We start from the raw sequence: 13725 nt of genomic DNA, 5'->3' as shown, positions 1-13725 counted from the left end.
AATGTAGTGTGTGCTGTACCATTTAAGCATTTATTTTTAGTTTATTCACCCATCCATCTGGTTAATTTATCTCAGATACACAGCCCGTCAAGAATCTGCATATAGTATTGGAAATAAAAGGTAAACGAAAATCCTTTCTGGTTTTTAGTGTACTCATTTATAAAATGGAAATAATTACAGTTTTCACCAGCTCATTGTGATGTCATGTAATGGTAATATGTGTATTTGATGTGACTTTCTCTATTTAAACCTGAGAAGTTTTAAAAATGCAAACTCTTAGAGCTGTTTTTATCTGGGAGGACACTGTATTTATGTTTTTATTTTTCTTTTAATTATAGGTAAACATTGGAAACTCCATATGGTAAACCAGTATTTCTACAGAAAAATGGCAGAGAAGTCAGTATTGAATGTAGTAAATTGGCATTCTTCTGGAAAAACTATCCTAGGTCTCTCTGTTATCTTGGGTGATGCCATACTCCAAGTGGACTAATCTGAAATTCTTCCACCTAGAGATAATGTATAAGCCTTAGAACCCTTCGTTCTCATGTTGCTATTTATGTACATAATTAAAGATCTAAGTTAAAAAAATTGTCCTTTTTTTTCCCTGATATTATTAGAGTGACAGTTTAAGTGTACCTGATGTCCCTTCCCTGTGTGTATATATGGTATGTGTCTGAGTGTACAGGTATGTGTGTGCATGTTATATGTGTGTGTGTGTGTTAAGGAAAACCACCCACTCTTCTTAGCATCAGCTGGCAGTCTCCAAAGGTTGCATTAAGAAGAGTGGCTCTAGGGGACATAGGTTCGATCCCTGGTCAGGGAACTAAGATCCCACATGTTGTGGAGCAACTCAGCCTGTGAGCAACAACCATAGAGCCCATGCGCTCTGGAGCCTGAGCCTGTTCAACACAACTAGCGAGAAGCCCAAGCACCATGAAGAGCTTGCATGCCACAGCTAAGACCCAGTGTGGTCAAAACTAGGTAACAAACATTTTTTTTTTTTTTTAATAAAAAAAGAAGAGTGGCTCTGAAGCTGATACATCATGCTTCTATCGCCAGCCCAAGGAACAAAACTTGTAAGTAATAGTTTGCCTGACTAATGAGAAGACATGCAAAAGAAAACAATGACCATGACCCCTTGTTTTGTGCCATTGCCTCCCAGCGTGTATAGATCTTCCAGTTCTTGACTCCCAGTGGGAGACGTGTAATGCAGTAATCTCTGTCCTCTGCCGGTGGAGGAATGGTGTGTGGTTGTGTGTGTTGGTTCTCTGTATGTAGGCCTTGTGTTTGCCTTTGTGACCTCTTAATGCACAGCTCGTTGAACTCCATCTTCCTAGTGCTGGCGGGAATGGCAGGAGTCTCTTTGGACTTGTCAGCCAGCCAGGAAGGATGGCGGGGGAAACTATATGAAGGAGAATTGAGACTTTCCAAATTTCAATCAGACTTAAAAATTACAAGTCACCTTTGTATTCTTGCAGCATCAAGCTAATTCCTAAATTGTTGATCTTCAAGAACTGATAGCTGGTAAGATAGCAATACACAAATGGAACATGCACATGTTAATGTTAAATACAATCAATAGAACCAAGATGCCAGGAATGGTGCCAGCATTGCTACTGGATTAATGAGCCAAAGCATACTTGTCTCTAGAATAATCCCCCAAGTGACCCAGAAATCTTTTATTTCCTTTTATACTGAAATACATTTGTCTTACCATATCAATCAACCAAATATATTAAAGCTATGCCTAAATTGTCTCATTATAAACATACTATTTCAGGATTTTCCCATTGTCTTGGCTTCATACATCACCTCCAGAAAGTAGAGAATCCACAGGTTTCCTTGTTCTTGATATAGAGAAGATGAAGGGGTGGCCCCTACCACAGTGTGCTTGGGAGATCTTCAATCAGAATGTGTTTCGGTGCCTCCTAACTGGAAGGTATTTACTTCCGTTTTGAACACTTTGATCCCATTGAAACATTACTTTGAAACTTATTAACTCCTCCAAGGAGTGGAGGATGGAAGTAGGTCTCATAGAGCCAGTGCCTAGTAGTTTCTGGTCCATATTTAGGATAACAAGGGAATCACCTCTCACCCATGGTAACTCAGTTGCTTTTATACTATCATCTTTTCCTTTCATGGTTGTTTGGATTTAATGCTGCCTTTGTTTGTATTTAATAATTTTTACCTGCCTTTCATGAACTTTGAACTATAGGGTATATAAAATTTGCGTATTATAATATGCTGTATTTGCCTAGCTCTTAATACTCTTATAGTGGGCTTCCCAGGTGGTGCTAGTGGTAAAGAACCTGCCTGCCAGTGCAGGAGATGTAAGAGTACATGGGTTCAATCCCTGGGTCAGGAAGATCCCCTGGAGGAGGGCATGGCAACCCACTCCAGTATTCTTGCCTGGAGAATCCCATGGACAGAGGAGCCTGGTGGGCTATAGTCCATGGGGTCACAAAGAGTTGGACATGACTGAGTGACTAACACTTTAACTTCACTTTATACTTTTCAGAGTACCATTTTGTATCTTTCCTTTTTGGCTTATTTCCTTACCTCAGTGCATTTGTACTCTGTTTTTTTTATCCTGAGTTAATATTCTCTATTTACAGTTACACTTTTTATTCTGTTTCTTATAACCCTTTTTTTCTTATAATAAGACTGACTCTTGTGGTTAAGACTTCATGCCTCTACTGCAGCGGGTGCAGGTCCAATCCCTGTTCAGGGTACTAAGATCCCACATGCTGTGCAGTATGGCCAAAAAAAAAAAAAAAAAAAACACACAAGACTGACTCTCAATGCAATTTATCTGTAACTTAGTCAGGGTAGTTCTGTTGGATAACCTTAATGCTTTGGAGGAAGCTTCTTTACCATACCATGTGACCTAAGCTTCTCTGAAGAGATAAATGTGGCATGCTCTGTTCTGTGATAATATGTCCTGAGAAAGATTGCTGTGTCAAAAGTCAAGATTTAAAAGCAGTTTCAGTGGGGGGAAAAAAGAGATTAGTGATACTAGAGGATGCCTTCATCAGTCTTATCACCTGTGTCACACCTTGGGACAAAGTTACAGTAATAGTAGGAGAAGAATCGAGGCCAGCTGAGAGACCACCCACCCGGGCTGTGGAGTAGCAGGTGCCTGGGCCGCTGGGTCAGCAGCTTTTGTGCTAAGTGCGGGGCTGGATTCCAGCCCAGTGGTGGCCCACGTGATGCAAATGGATCAGTGGCATTCCCTAATGGATCAGTGGCATTATATCTAAATGGCCCAAAGAAAATTCAAAATGTATGTATAATGCCTGTGTTCACATATAAAAATAGAAAAATGCAACTTAACTTGTGGTTAAATGGCAAATCTCTGACATCATGTCACTTTGCCAACAAAGGTCCACATAGTCAAAGCTATAGTCTTTCCAGTAGTCGAGTATGGATGTGAGAGTTGGACCATAAAGAAGGCTGAGCACTGAAGAATTGATGCTTTTGAATTGTGATGCTGGAGAAGACTCTTGAGAGTCCCTTGGACAACAAGATCAAACCAGTCAATCCTAAAGGAAATCAACCCTGAATATTCACTGGAAGGACTGATGCTGAAGCTCCAGTACTTTGGCCACCTGATGCAAGAGCCGACTCATTGGAAAAGACCCTGATGCTGGGAAAGATTGAAGGCAAAAGGAGAAGGGGGTGGCAGAGGATGAGATGGTTAGATAGCATCACCAACTCAATGGACATGAATTTGAGCAAACTCTGGGAGATAGTGGAGGACAGAGGAGCCTGGCGTGCTGCAGTCTGTGGGGTTGCAGAGTCGGACACAACTTAGTAGCTATACAACAACAACAAAAATGACAGTTAAAATGAGGCCAAGTAATGAGTAATAATGATTTTCATTAGTTTAAAAATAAAATTCTGGGACTTCCCTGGTAGTCCAGTGGCTAAGACTCTGCACTCCCAATGCAGGGGGCCTGGGTTCAATCCCTGGTCAGGGAACTAGATCCCACATGCCACAACTAAGACCCAGTGCAGCCAAATAAATAAATAAAAATATTTTAAAAATAAAAGAACATTTGAGTTCAACAACAAAAATAAGAGATTTTTCCTCATTTTTCTGTCTTGATGAACACACTTTGCACTTACATTTTGAAAAAGACTGGGTGTTTAGAGGGACATTTTTCTTTGTGACCAGTATTATTCATGATAATTTAAATGAGCTGATGGATTTACTGTGAGTCTAAGTTTGCACTTTTTAATTCATTAATGGAATTTTTAAGTTAATGGAAAAAGCACTGTCAGAGGGACCAGCAGTATATTTGTGCAATGAACCCTCATCCGAGGTTTAATTTTAATTTAAAAGTCAGTATTTGCAATGATGTTTTGTTCACCACTGAAAGAAACGCTTGAGATTTTGGTATTCACCTTGTCCACTTCCTGTCTGATGTTTTGTTTCCCTTCTGATAGGTTCAGATTTCAAGTCAATAATTAGCCAGCACATAGTTCTAAGGGTATGGTTAGGTCAAACTCCAAACATAACCGAAGTTCAGGCTTATTTATGTTTATGAAATGATAGCCAAGCAAATTTCTCAGGAGGAGAAAAGTTTGTTTTCATAAACAAGTGTTTCACTGTTTCACATTTTGTTCACATTTTGTTCAATGCTGAGTCACCTGTATTTCACATTTGAGAGCCTTTATCTTCTTAATCAGCTCTACAGCTTCGTTCGTCTTTAGTTGTGACTCTTGAAGGCAAAAAAAAAAAAAGTGAAGGAAGTGACTGTGTTTCCTGCCAACCCTCCCACCTGTGAAGTAGTCTTCACACTCAGCACTGGCAGGGTCAGTCCAGTCAGATTTACTCTTCATCCTCTCAGATACACGCTGAAGCTACACTGAAGAGTCCTTTCAGTGCTGGCCTGTCTTGGGAGTGTACAAGACAGGTGGAAGAAAAGGCAAGAGGCAAAGATGGAGGAAAATATAGGATGCAAAGGCTACTCACACTCAAAAGTAAAGTCATATGCTTATTTAGTGCAGTACTGGGATTTTGTTAGTGGCTACAAATTTGAGTGTGGTTGGAGGAATGGTTTTATATGCTTTTGTTCACTACAGGGAAAATAGCAGCTTTTAAAGATCAACCATCTCGTTTGTCTTCCATAGCTCTTCTAAATTATGAAAAAACAGCTTTCAGGTAATGATAGAGTCTGAACACATACATTACTTTCTCTGGAAACCCCAGGAAGATGAGAGGAAAGGGGTTGTTAAGATGGCACTAGTGCCCTAGGAAAGGGTAGGGAGAGGCGGACAATTACGACTTCTGTTTTTTTTTTTTTACAGCAGACTTAGTGAACTGTTCAGCTTTTGAAACCCTGTACCTACATAACATTGACATAAAGAAAAATAATGAAAACACTTAAAAACAAATTCTAAGAAAAGGAAGGGTGTTAATATTAAAAGTCTCATGTTTACTTTGTACATTTTGGTTTCATATGTCCAGTGGGGCCCCTCCTGTAATGAATGCATTGTGATACATTTCTCCCCATTTTTTAAAGTTTGAGAAGGTTATGGTGTGTCTTTGTCTTTATGGCATTTTGTGGTTGATACCTGTGATTCATTTTCTGAGTCCTTCATCAGGAATGCAACCCTCTATTGCAGCATTGATCAAAAAGGGGGCTGTGATGCACTGTGGGGCACGTTTTCCAGAATAGGAAGTCCATTGTTTCCTTTCCTTAACTTTTGAGGATACCCATAGACATTGGATTTGTTTCATTGTCACCTACCTGAGGGTATGTGTCCCTGTGCTTCCCTATGTTTCTGACTTCCAAAACAGAGAAGATTGGACTGAGTTATCTGTAAAGACCTTCGATCCCTGTAAATTCCTCTTTAGATTTATTAAGAATCAGCTGAGTGCATGGTCTAGATATTTTGTTTTGTTAAGGAGGAGAAATACAGTTTACAATTCAGATGCAAAGACAAAGCAAGTACACAAAACAATCAGAATAATTACAGAATAATTACAGCCTTATACCATACAGATTAACTGCATTATAGGCAGTGATTCTGTATATTGGTCTTGTGCAAAGAAGCACCCAAGGATATTTGTTTTTTAAAGAAGGAAGTCAAGTAATCAGAGGAAACAAGCCTGGTAAAACAGGACATTGAATGAGTGATTTTACTTTTACTGCATTAGGACCTAACTTGTGCTCTCTCTGTGTGATCGCTATTTCTCCTTGGAACACCTTCCACAGTATGTTCAGCAGGAGTTAGCCTGGGGTTGGGCTTTTGAGGCACCCTTGTTGTATTCTTCTAGCTTATTCCTTAATGTTATTGCACATGTGTTATTGCATATAGACAAGATTTAATGTCTTAATACTTTCAGTATGAATAAGAATTTAAATGTCTGGCTTAGAGTAATACCAGTTGAGATCCTGCAGGTTGTGCTTTAATGAATAGATATACTTAATTTGAAATTAGAAACTTCCCTGACAGTCCAGTAATTAAGACACCATGCTTCCTCTGCAAGGAGCATGGGTTCATTCCCTAGTGAGGAAGCGAAGATCCTGCATGCTGCATGTGGCCAAAAAAATAGAAAAAAAATTAAAATTAATACCCATTTGCATAGTAAGATATACCACTGTCCTTTAAAAATCTTTTTGCTTTTTTAAATAGCATCTCGTTGTATGAATATTCCACATTTTACTTGTCCGTTCCCCCTATTGGTAGATATTTAGATTTTTTAAATTGTTAAATACAATCTGCATTAAACATTCTTTTGTACACCCAAAAAGAAAAATCTCTTATCTTAAACACGTAACATACAATATCTACTGTTGTAATATACTTTAAAAAATTCATTGATAGTATAAACTTCATCTCACTAAAGTGATGACAAAATCAGACTATTACTAGACCCCAAGTTTGAATGTTTCCTTAAGTAAATTTCAAATTAGAGCTTGAGTGAATGTCATGGCTTCTGTGCAGTAAGACAATTAACCTCGCAGTTCTGAGACTGCGGTCTCCAGAGAGACCTCAGGGTTGGCCCTTAGGAAACTCAGCTTCTCAGAAGTCGACAATCTGATAAAGACTGGGACACCAGATTCTTCTCTGTCAGGTCACACAGATTGTTTGTGCAAATGCTGTGATTTATGGTAAACATTTGATTTCCTTCTGGGCATCATGAATTTTGGTAGTTGCTGGGCAGGGGGCTGCCTCTGTGACCAGCCTCCAGTAAGAACCGTGGCTGCTGAGTCTCTGTAATCAGCTTCTCTACAGCAGAAGCATTGCACATGTTAAGCTGCAGTTTTTTACTGGAGAAAGGAAAATGCTCATGTATCCCTCCCAGGCTGGGAGGGTGAGAGCCTCTGAAGCTTGTGCATGCATTTCTCCAGATTCTGCCCTTGTCTTTTTTCCTTGCTGGCCTTGTGTATGAACACAAGGCCTTTCTTGTGGGGTACATGTGTCTCTTTCAATTCTGGATTCCTCAGTGTGTATGCCCAGCAGTGGGATTGCTGGGTCGTATGGCAGTTCTATTTCCAGTTTTTTAAGGAATCTCCACACTGTTCTCCATAGTGGCTGTATTAGTTTGCATTCCCACCAACAGTGTAAGAGGGTTCCCTTTTCTCCACACCCTCTCCAGCATTTATTGTTTGTAGACTTTTGGATAGCAGCCATTCTGACCAGCGTGAGATGGTACCTCATTGTGGCTTTGATTTGCATTTCTCTGATAATGAGTGATGTTGAGCATCTTTTCATGTGTTTGTTAGCCATCTGTGTGTCTTTGGAGAAATGTCTGTTTAGTTCTTTGGCCCATTTTTTGATTGGGTTGTTTATTTTTCTGGAATTGAGCTGCATGAGCTGCTTGTATGTATTTTTGAGATTAATTCAAGTTTAATTAGGTCCCATTTGTTTATTTTTGTTTTTATTTCCATTACTCTGGGAGGTGGGTCATAGAAGATCTTGCTGTGATTTATGTCAGAGAGTGTTCTGCCTATGTTTTCCTCTAAGAGTTTTATAGTTTCTGGTCTTACATTTAGATCTTTAATCCATTTTGAGTTTATTTTTGTGTATGGTGTTAGAAAGTGTTCTAGTTTCATTCTTTTACAGGTGGTTGACCAGTTTTCCTAGCACCACTTGAAGACATTAAAACAGTTTTTATTCATCTTCCTCAAGCAAAGAGAAAGTAGTTTTTGAAAGCCACTGAAAACTCTAAGCTCTCTTGTTTAGACCAAATTAGTGATTGGATTTTTTTTTCTGATTCTTACAATAGAGTCTTTCTTCTTCCTCACGCTATGGAGGCAAACTGTTTGGGCTAGTTCATAAGTAAATAGGTCATAAACTGTACTCCATTCAAAAGTGACGTACTTCTGAAAGCATTTATTTGTCCTACAGAGGAGAGCACTAGCTCATTTCAAAAATATTGTTCTCAGCCTAGATCAGAATGCTAAAGAGCACACATTGCACATTTTGTTTTAAACACAATAGTTTAATTGTTTGTTTTTTGATGGTGCCATAACTATTTCCCTGGAAAAGCACTACCAAATAGGTAAGACTTAGACTGTGGGATCATAGACCTAAATGTAAGAGCTAAAAATCAGAACTCTTAGAAAACAACATAAGAGTAGATTGACTCTTGGTAAAGGAGTAAATCATGACCTTGGATTGGGCAATGGTTCCTTTGATACAACAACAAAAGCACAAGTGAAAGAACAGATAAATTGGGCTACCTCAAAATTTAAAAACTCTAGTGCTTATAAATAATACTTTCAAGAAAATTAGAAGACAACCCATTATATGTATATGTATAACTGATTCACTTTGCTATACACCTGAAACTAACACAACATTATAAATCAACTATACTCCAATAAAAATTAGAAAATAGAAGACAGCACATTGAGTGTGGAAAATATTTGTAAGATGTATATCTGATAAGGGACTGTGTTCAGATATATGAAGAACATTTACAACTCAATAATAGAAAGACAAATAACTTGATTAAAACTAGGCAAGGAATTTGAACAGACATTTTTCCAAAGAAGATTTACAAATGGCCAATAAATAACATGAAAAAGATGTTCATGAAAATTCCCTGGTGGTCCAGTGGTTACAACTCCTTGCTTTCACTGCCAAGACCCCAGGTTCATTTACTGTTCTAGGAACTAAGATCCCACAAGCTGCACAGAACAGACCAAAAAAATGTTCAACATCTTTAGTCATTAGGGGAATACAAATGAAGACCACAGTGAGATACCACATCATGTCTATTAGGATGGCTATAATAAATAGGGAGAATGTGGAGAAGACAATACAGCAATTCCTCAAAATATTGAGCCTAGAGTTTTCATATGACCCAGAAATTGCAGCTATATACTCAAGAAAAATGAAAACATGGTCTTCATGAAAACTTGTATACAAATGTCCACAGCATCATTATTTATAACAGCCAAACAGTGGAAACAACTGAATGTCCATCAACAGATGAATGGATAAACTAAATGTATTTTCACACAGTGGAATATTATTCAACCATGGGAAGGAATAACGTACTGATAAAGGCTACATTGATTACACTTTAAAACCTTATGCTAACTGAAAGCAATGAGTCACATATTGTAAATCATATATTGTATTATTCCATTTATTTGAAATGTCTAGAATTGGCAAATCCATAGAGAAAGAAAGTAAATTAGTGCTTGCTTAGGGACTGTGGAGGGTGGGAGTGGAGTTGACTGTTATCAATCAGGGCTCAACTAGAGAAACAGAACAGCTAGGAGATATATAGAGAGAGGTTTCCTGCAAGGAATTGGCTTAGGTGATTGTGGGGTTAGCTAGACAAGTCTAAAATCAATAGGGCTGAGCATCAGGAAAGGTAGGTTGGAACTCTCAGGTGTGAACTGAAGCTATCATTCATAAGTGAAATTGCTTCTTCAGGGAAACCTCAGTTCTTCTCTTAGGCCTTTTGACTGATTGAACCAGACCCACTTAGATTAAAGTCAACTCATTATGGACTGTAATCACACCTATAAAATAACTTCCACAGCAGTTCCTAGATTAGTGTTTGATTGGATACTTAGGGACTATAGTCTAGCCGAGATGATACATAAACCTGACCACTGTTGGATAGAACATGTGGGACATGGAGGGAAAGTGACTGCAAATGTTTTTTTTGAGATAATTGTAGTGATGGTTACACAACTCTAAATATATAAAAAACTTTTGAATTGTACAGTTTAAATGGGCAAATTGTATGGTTTGTGAATTATATTTCAGTAAAGATATTTTTTAAAAAACTGTGTATATATATGCATACCTGTGTTTATAGCAACACTATTCACAATAACCAGGAGGTGGAAGCAACCCAAATGCCCATCAACAGATAAGTAAAATGTAATATACTGATAAATGAAATATTACTCAGCCTTTAAAAGGAAGAAAATCTAGGGACATGCCTAGTGGTTCAGTGGATAAGACTCCTCACTTCTAATGCCAGGGCTCAGGTTTAATCCCTGGTCGGAGAACTAAATCCCACATGCGGCAAGTAAGAGTTCAGATGTCACAACTGAAGATCCTACATGCTGCAGTGAAGAGCGAAGATTCTCTGTGCTGCAACTAAAACCCGGTGCAGCCAAATAAATAAAAATAAATGTTCAAAAATATAGCATTCCTTCTTTATTTAAAAAAATAAGAAAATCTAAAACAGAAATATTTTTAAAAAGGAAGGAAGTCCTGTCAACATGGTACAATGTGGATTAACCTTGAGGACATTATGCTAAGTCACCAAAGGACAAATACTGTGCGATTCCACTGATAAGTATCTAAAGTACAGTAGTCCCCCCTTATCCATAGTTTCGCTTTCTGCAGTTTCAGTTACCCACAGTCAATCAAGTTCCAAATATATTAAAAGCAAAATTCCAGAAATAATTCATAAGTTTTAAATCCCTTTTATGAGTAGTGTGATGAAATCTTATCCCACCTGGGACATAAATCAACTGTTTATCCCAAGTATCTGTGGTGTGTATACTAACTGTCCATTAATACCTTAGTGGGTGTCTCAGTTACCAGATTGACTGTTGCATGATTGCAGTGCTTGTATTCAGGTATAGTACAGGCATACAGAGATAGAGCAGATTCAGTTCCAGACTACTGCAGTAAAGTGAATATCACAATAAGTGAAGTCACACGAATTTTTTGATTACCCAGTACATACAAAAGTTGTGTTTATACTGTACTGTAGTCTATAAGTATGCAATGGCATTTTGTCTAAAAAAGCAGTATATGTATCATAATTACAATACTTTATTAATAAGAAATGCTGACTGAGACTTCCCTGGTGGTCCAGTGGCTAAGACTGCACTCCCAGTGCAGGGGGCCCAAGTTCGATCCCTGGTCAGGGAACTAGATCCCACATGCCACAACTAAGAGTTCACATCCTGCATGCCACAATGAAATTCAAAGATACTGCCTGCCACAACTAAGACAAGGTGCAGCCACATAAACAGATAAAGGAATAAACATGCTGACTATTATCAGCCTTCAGAAAATCATCTTTTTGTAATAGTAACATCAGAGGTCACCATGACAAATGATAATGAAAAAGTTTGAAATACTGCAAGAATTACCAAAATGTGACGCAGAGACACAAAATGAACAAATGTTTAGAAAAATTGCACCAAAAGACTTGCCTAACACAGTGTTGCCACAAACCTTCAATGTGTAAAAAAATGCAGTATCTACAATGTGCATAGAATGAGATATGCCTTTATGTATATAGGGTTCCGTGCTATCTGTGGTTTCAGGCATCCATTAGGGGTCTTAGAGTAATGTATCCCCCAAGGTTAAGGGGGCATGACTATAGTCAAATCATAGAAAAGAAAGAATGGTAGTTGCCAGGAACTAGGGTGAGGGGGAAATGGGGAATTCTTATTTAATGGGTAACAGTTTCAAATATTTAGAGATGGTGAGTTCACATGATAAAATTTGAGGTAGAGTTGTTTATTTTTCCAGTTAACTGAGACAACTGTTAAAAAGTAACTAAAAATCTGGTGTTGAATGATAGAAATGTGACTCCTTGGCCCTTCTCTGAGTTTGGTGCACCGCTGTGGGGTCCTCTTCAGGGAAGTGATGCAGAACCCAGACCCGTGGTAGCCACCTGACTGTACCCTGTGGTTTTCTGATACTGTCTGGCTGCAGTTTCAGGCTATGAGTGGGGAAGAAGAGCAATCCACAATGAAGGGTTGAACCACTTCCTGGTTTGCCTCTTTCATTTTTAAAATCTATTGCCAGTTGTCACAGTTGACAGATTGACCAAAAGGGAGTGGTGGCTGGAGCTGGCCAGGCCAAGCAGGCCAGGCCCAGTGGTTCTCAGTGAGGTGATTCTGCGCCCCTCGCCCCCAACCAGGTGTCAGTGTCTGGAAACATTTCTGATTTCTCAAGTTAGAGTGGATGCTACTAGATCTTGTGGGCAGAGGCCAGGGATGCTATTTATCTTCCACCAACACACAGGACAGCCTCACAACAAAGAATGATCTATCCCCAAATGTCAGTAGTGCTGGCAGTGAGCAACCCTGCCCTGGACCTTTCCAAGACTAGCTCCTTGACATCTAGGTCTTGACCTAAATCAATGTTTGGTTGGGTGGGTTTCAGTCAACCAATGTAAGGTAGCTTTATTTTCCATCTGCACTATCACTATACTTTGTCTATCTTTTATCTACACCATCTCTTCCCCACATACAATATACTGACTAATATAAATTCCAAGTCTGCAGAGATTAGAGACCTGGTTCCTCCTCACTGTTATATCCCCAGCTTCTTGCATAATCTTTGGGACATAGTGAGATGGAATCAATATTTGTTTCATCAATGAATGAAATGGGTTTAACTTGCTCTAGTCACTTGGCCTCCTCCCTGCCCCCCAAGGCATGCTAACTGCTTTTTCTTAATCCTAAAGCCCCTGGTCCCTTCTTGCCTCCCAATTCCTCCTCCTACCATGGTGGGATTTGAGGAGGAGCAAAATTCCTGGGGGAGGCAGACCTGCAGGGCTCAGGGGAAGTCTCTGGAGCATGCACCATCAGGGAGAAGAAGGACTCATGGGAGACAAGCTAAATGGCAAAGGGTAGGATGGGGGAGTCTGAGTCTGCCTGGCCGCCATTTTGGGTAGGAAAGAAAGGAACTAATATTTATTGAGTGCCTTTTTGGTGAAGGGCAAAATAATCTCATTCAATCCTTTTAATAATTCTGAGATGAGGATGCTCAAGTTCAGCATAATCAAGTCCACATAACTAGCAAGTGGCAGAATTGAGATTTAAAACAAGAATTCTGTGATCCCAAAGGCCAAGCCTATTGTTCAATCCTTTGGGGAGACCAGATAAAATGGGTCCTGTCCTTAAAAGAGCTTCTAATCTTGTGGAAGAGTGGGCAGGTAGGCCCACAAATTAACATATGAACGTTGTAGATATGACCTCTTCACCAGCTTGGAGTTACAAGTGTCATTTCCTTGTTGTTGTTCAGTCTGTCAGATGTGTCTGACTCTGCGTCTGTCTGACTCTCTGTCTACATAGACTGCAGCATGCCAGGCTTCCCTGTCCTTCACCATCTCCCAGAGTTTGCTCAGACTTGTGTCCATTGAGTCAGTGATGCTATCTAACCATGTCATCCTCTGCTGCCCTCTTCTGCCTTCAGTCTTTCCCAGCATCAGGTCTTTTCCAATGAGTCGACCCTTTACTAAGGTGGCCAAAGTATTGGAGCTTCAGC

At 39.3% G+C, this 13725-nt stretch overlaps 1 non-coding gene across 1 annotated transcript; it reads left to right on the top strand.

Annotated features, from left to right (window-relative positions):
- The first annotated feature begins 3908 nt into the window (after window positions 1-3908).
- TRNAG-CCC (transfer RNA glycine (anticodon CCC)) lies at window positions 3909-3981 on the top strand. The gene has a single exon. It is a non-coding gene; the product is annotated as a tRNA-Gly (tRNA).
- The last annotated feature ends 9744 nt before the right edge of the window (window positions 3982-13725 follow it).

This window comes from Odocoileus virginianus, unplaced genomic scaffold, assembly GCF_023699985.2.
Source record: "Odocoileus virginianus isolate 20LAN1187 ecotype Illinois unplaced genomic scaffold, Ovbor_1.2 Unplaced_Scaffold_4, whole genome shotgun sequence".
Taxonomy (NCBI): Eukaryota; Metazoa; Chordata; class Mammalia; order Artiodactyla; family Cervidae; genus Odocoileus; species Odocoileus virginianus.
The sequence above is the reverse complement of the archived record's forward strand: the minus strand, read 5'-3'. Positions and strand labels throughout refer to the sequence as shown.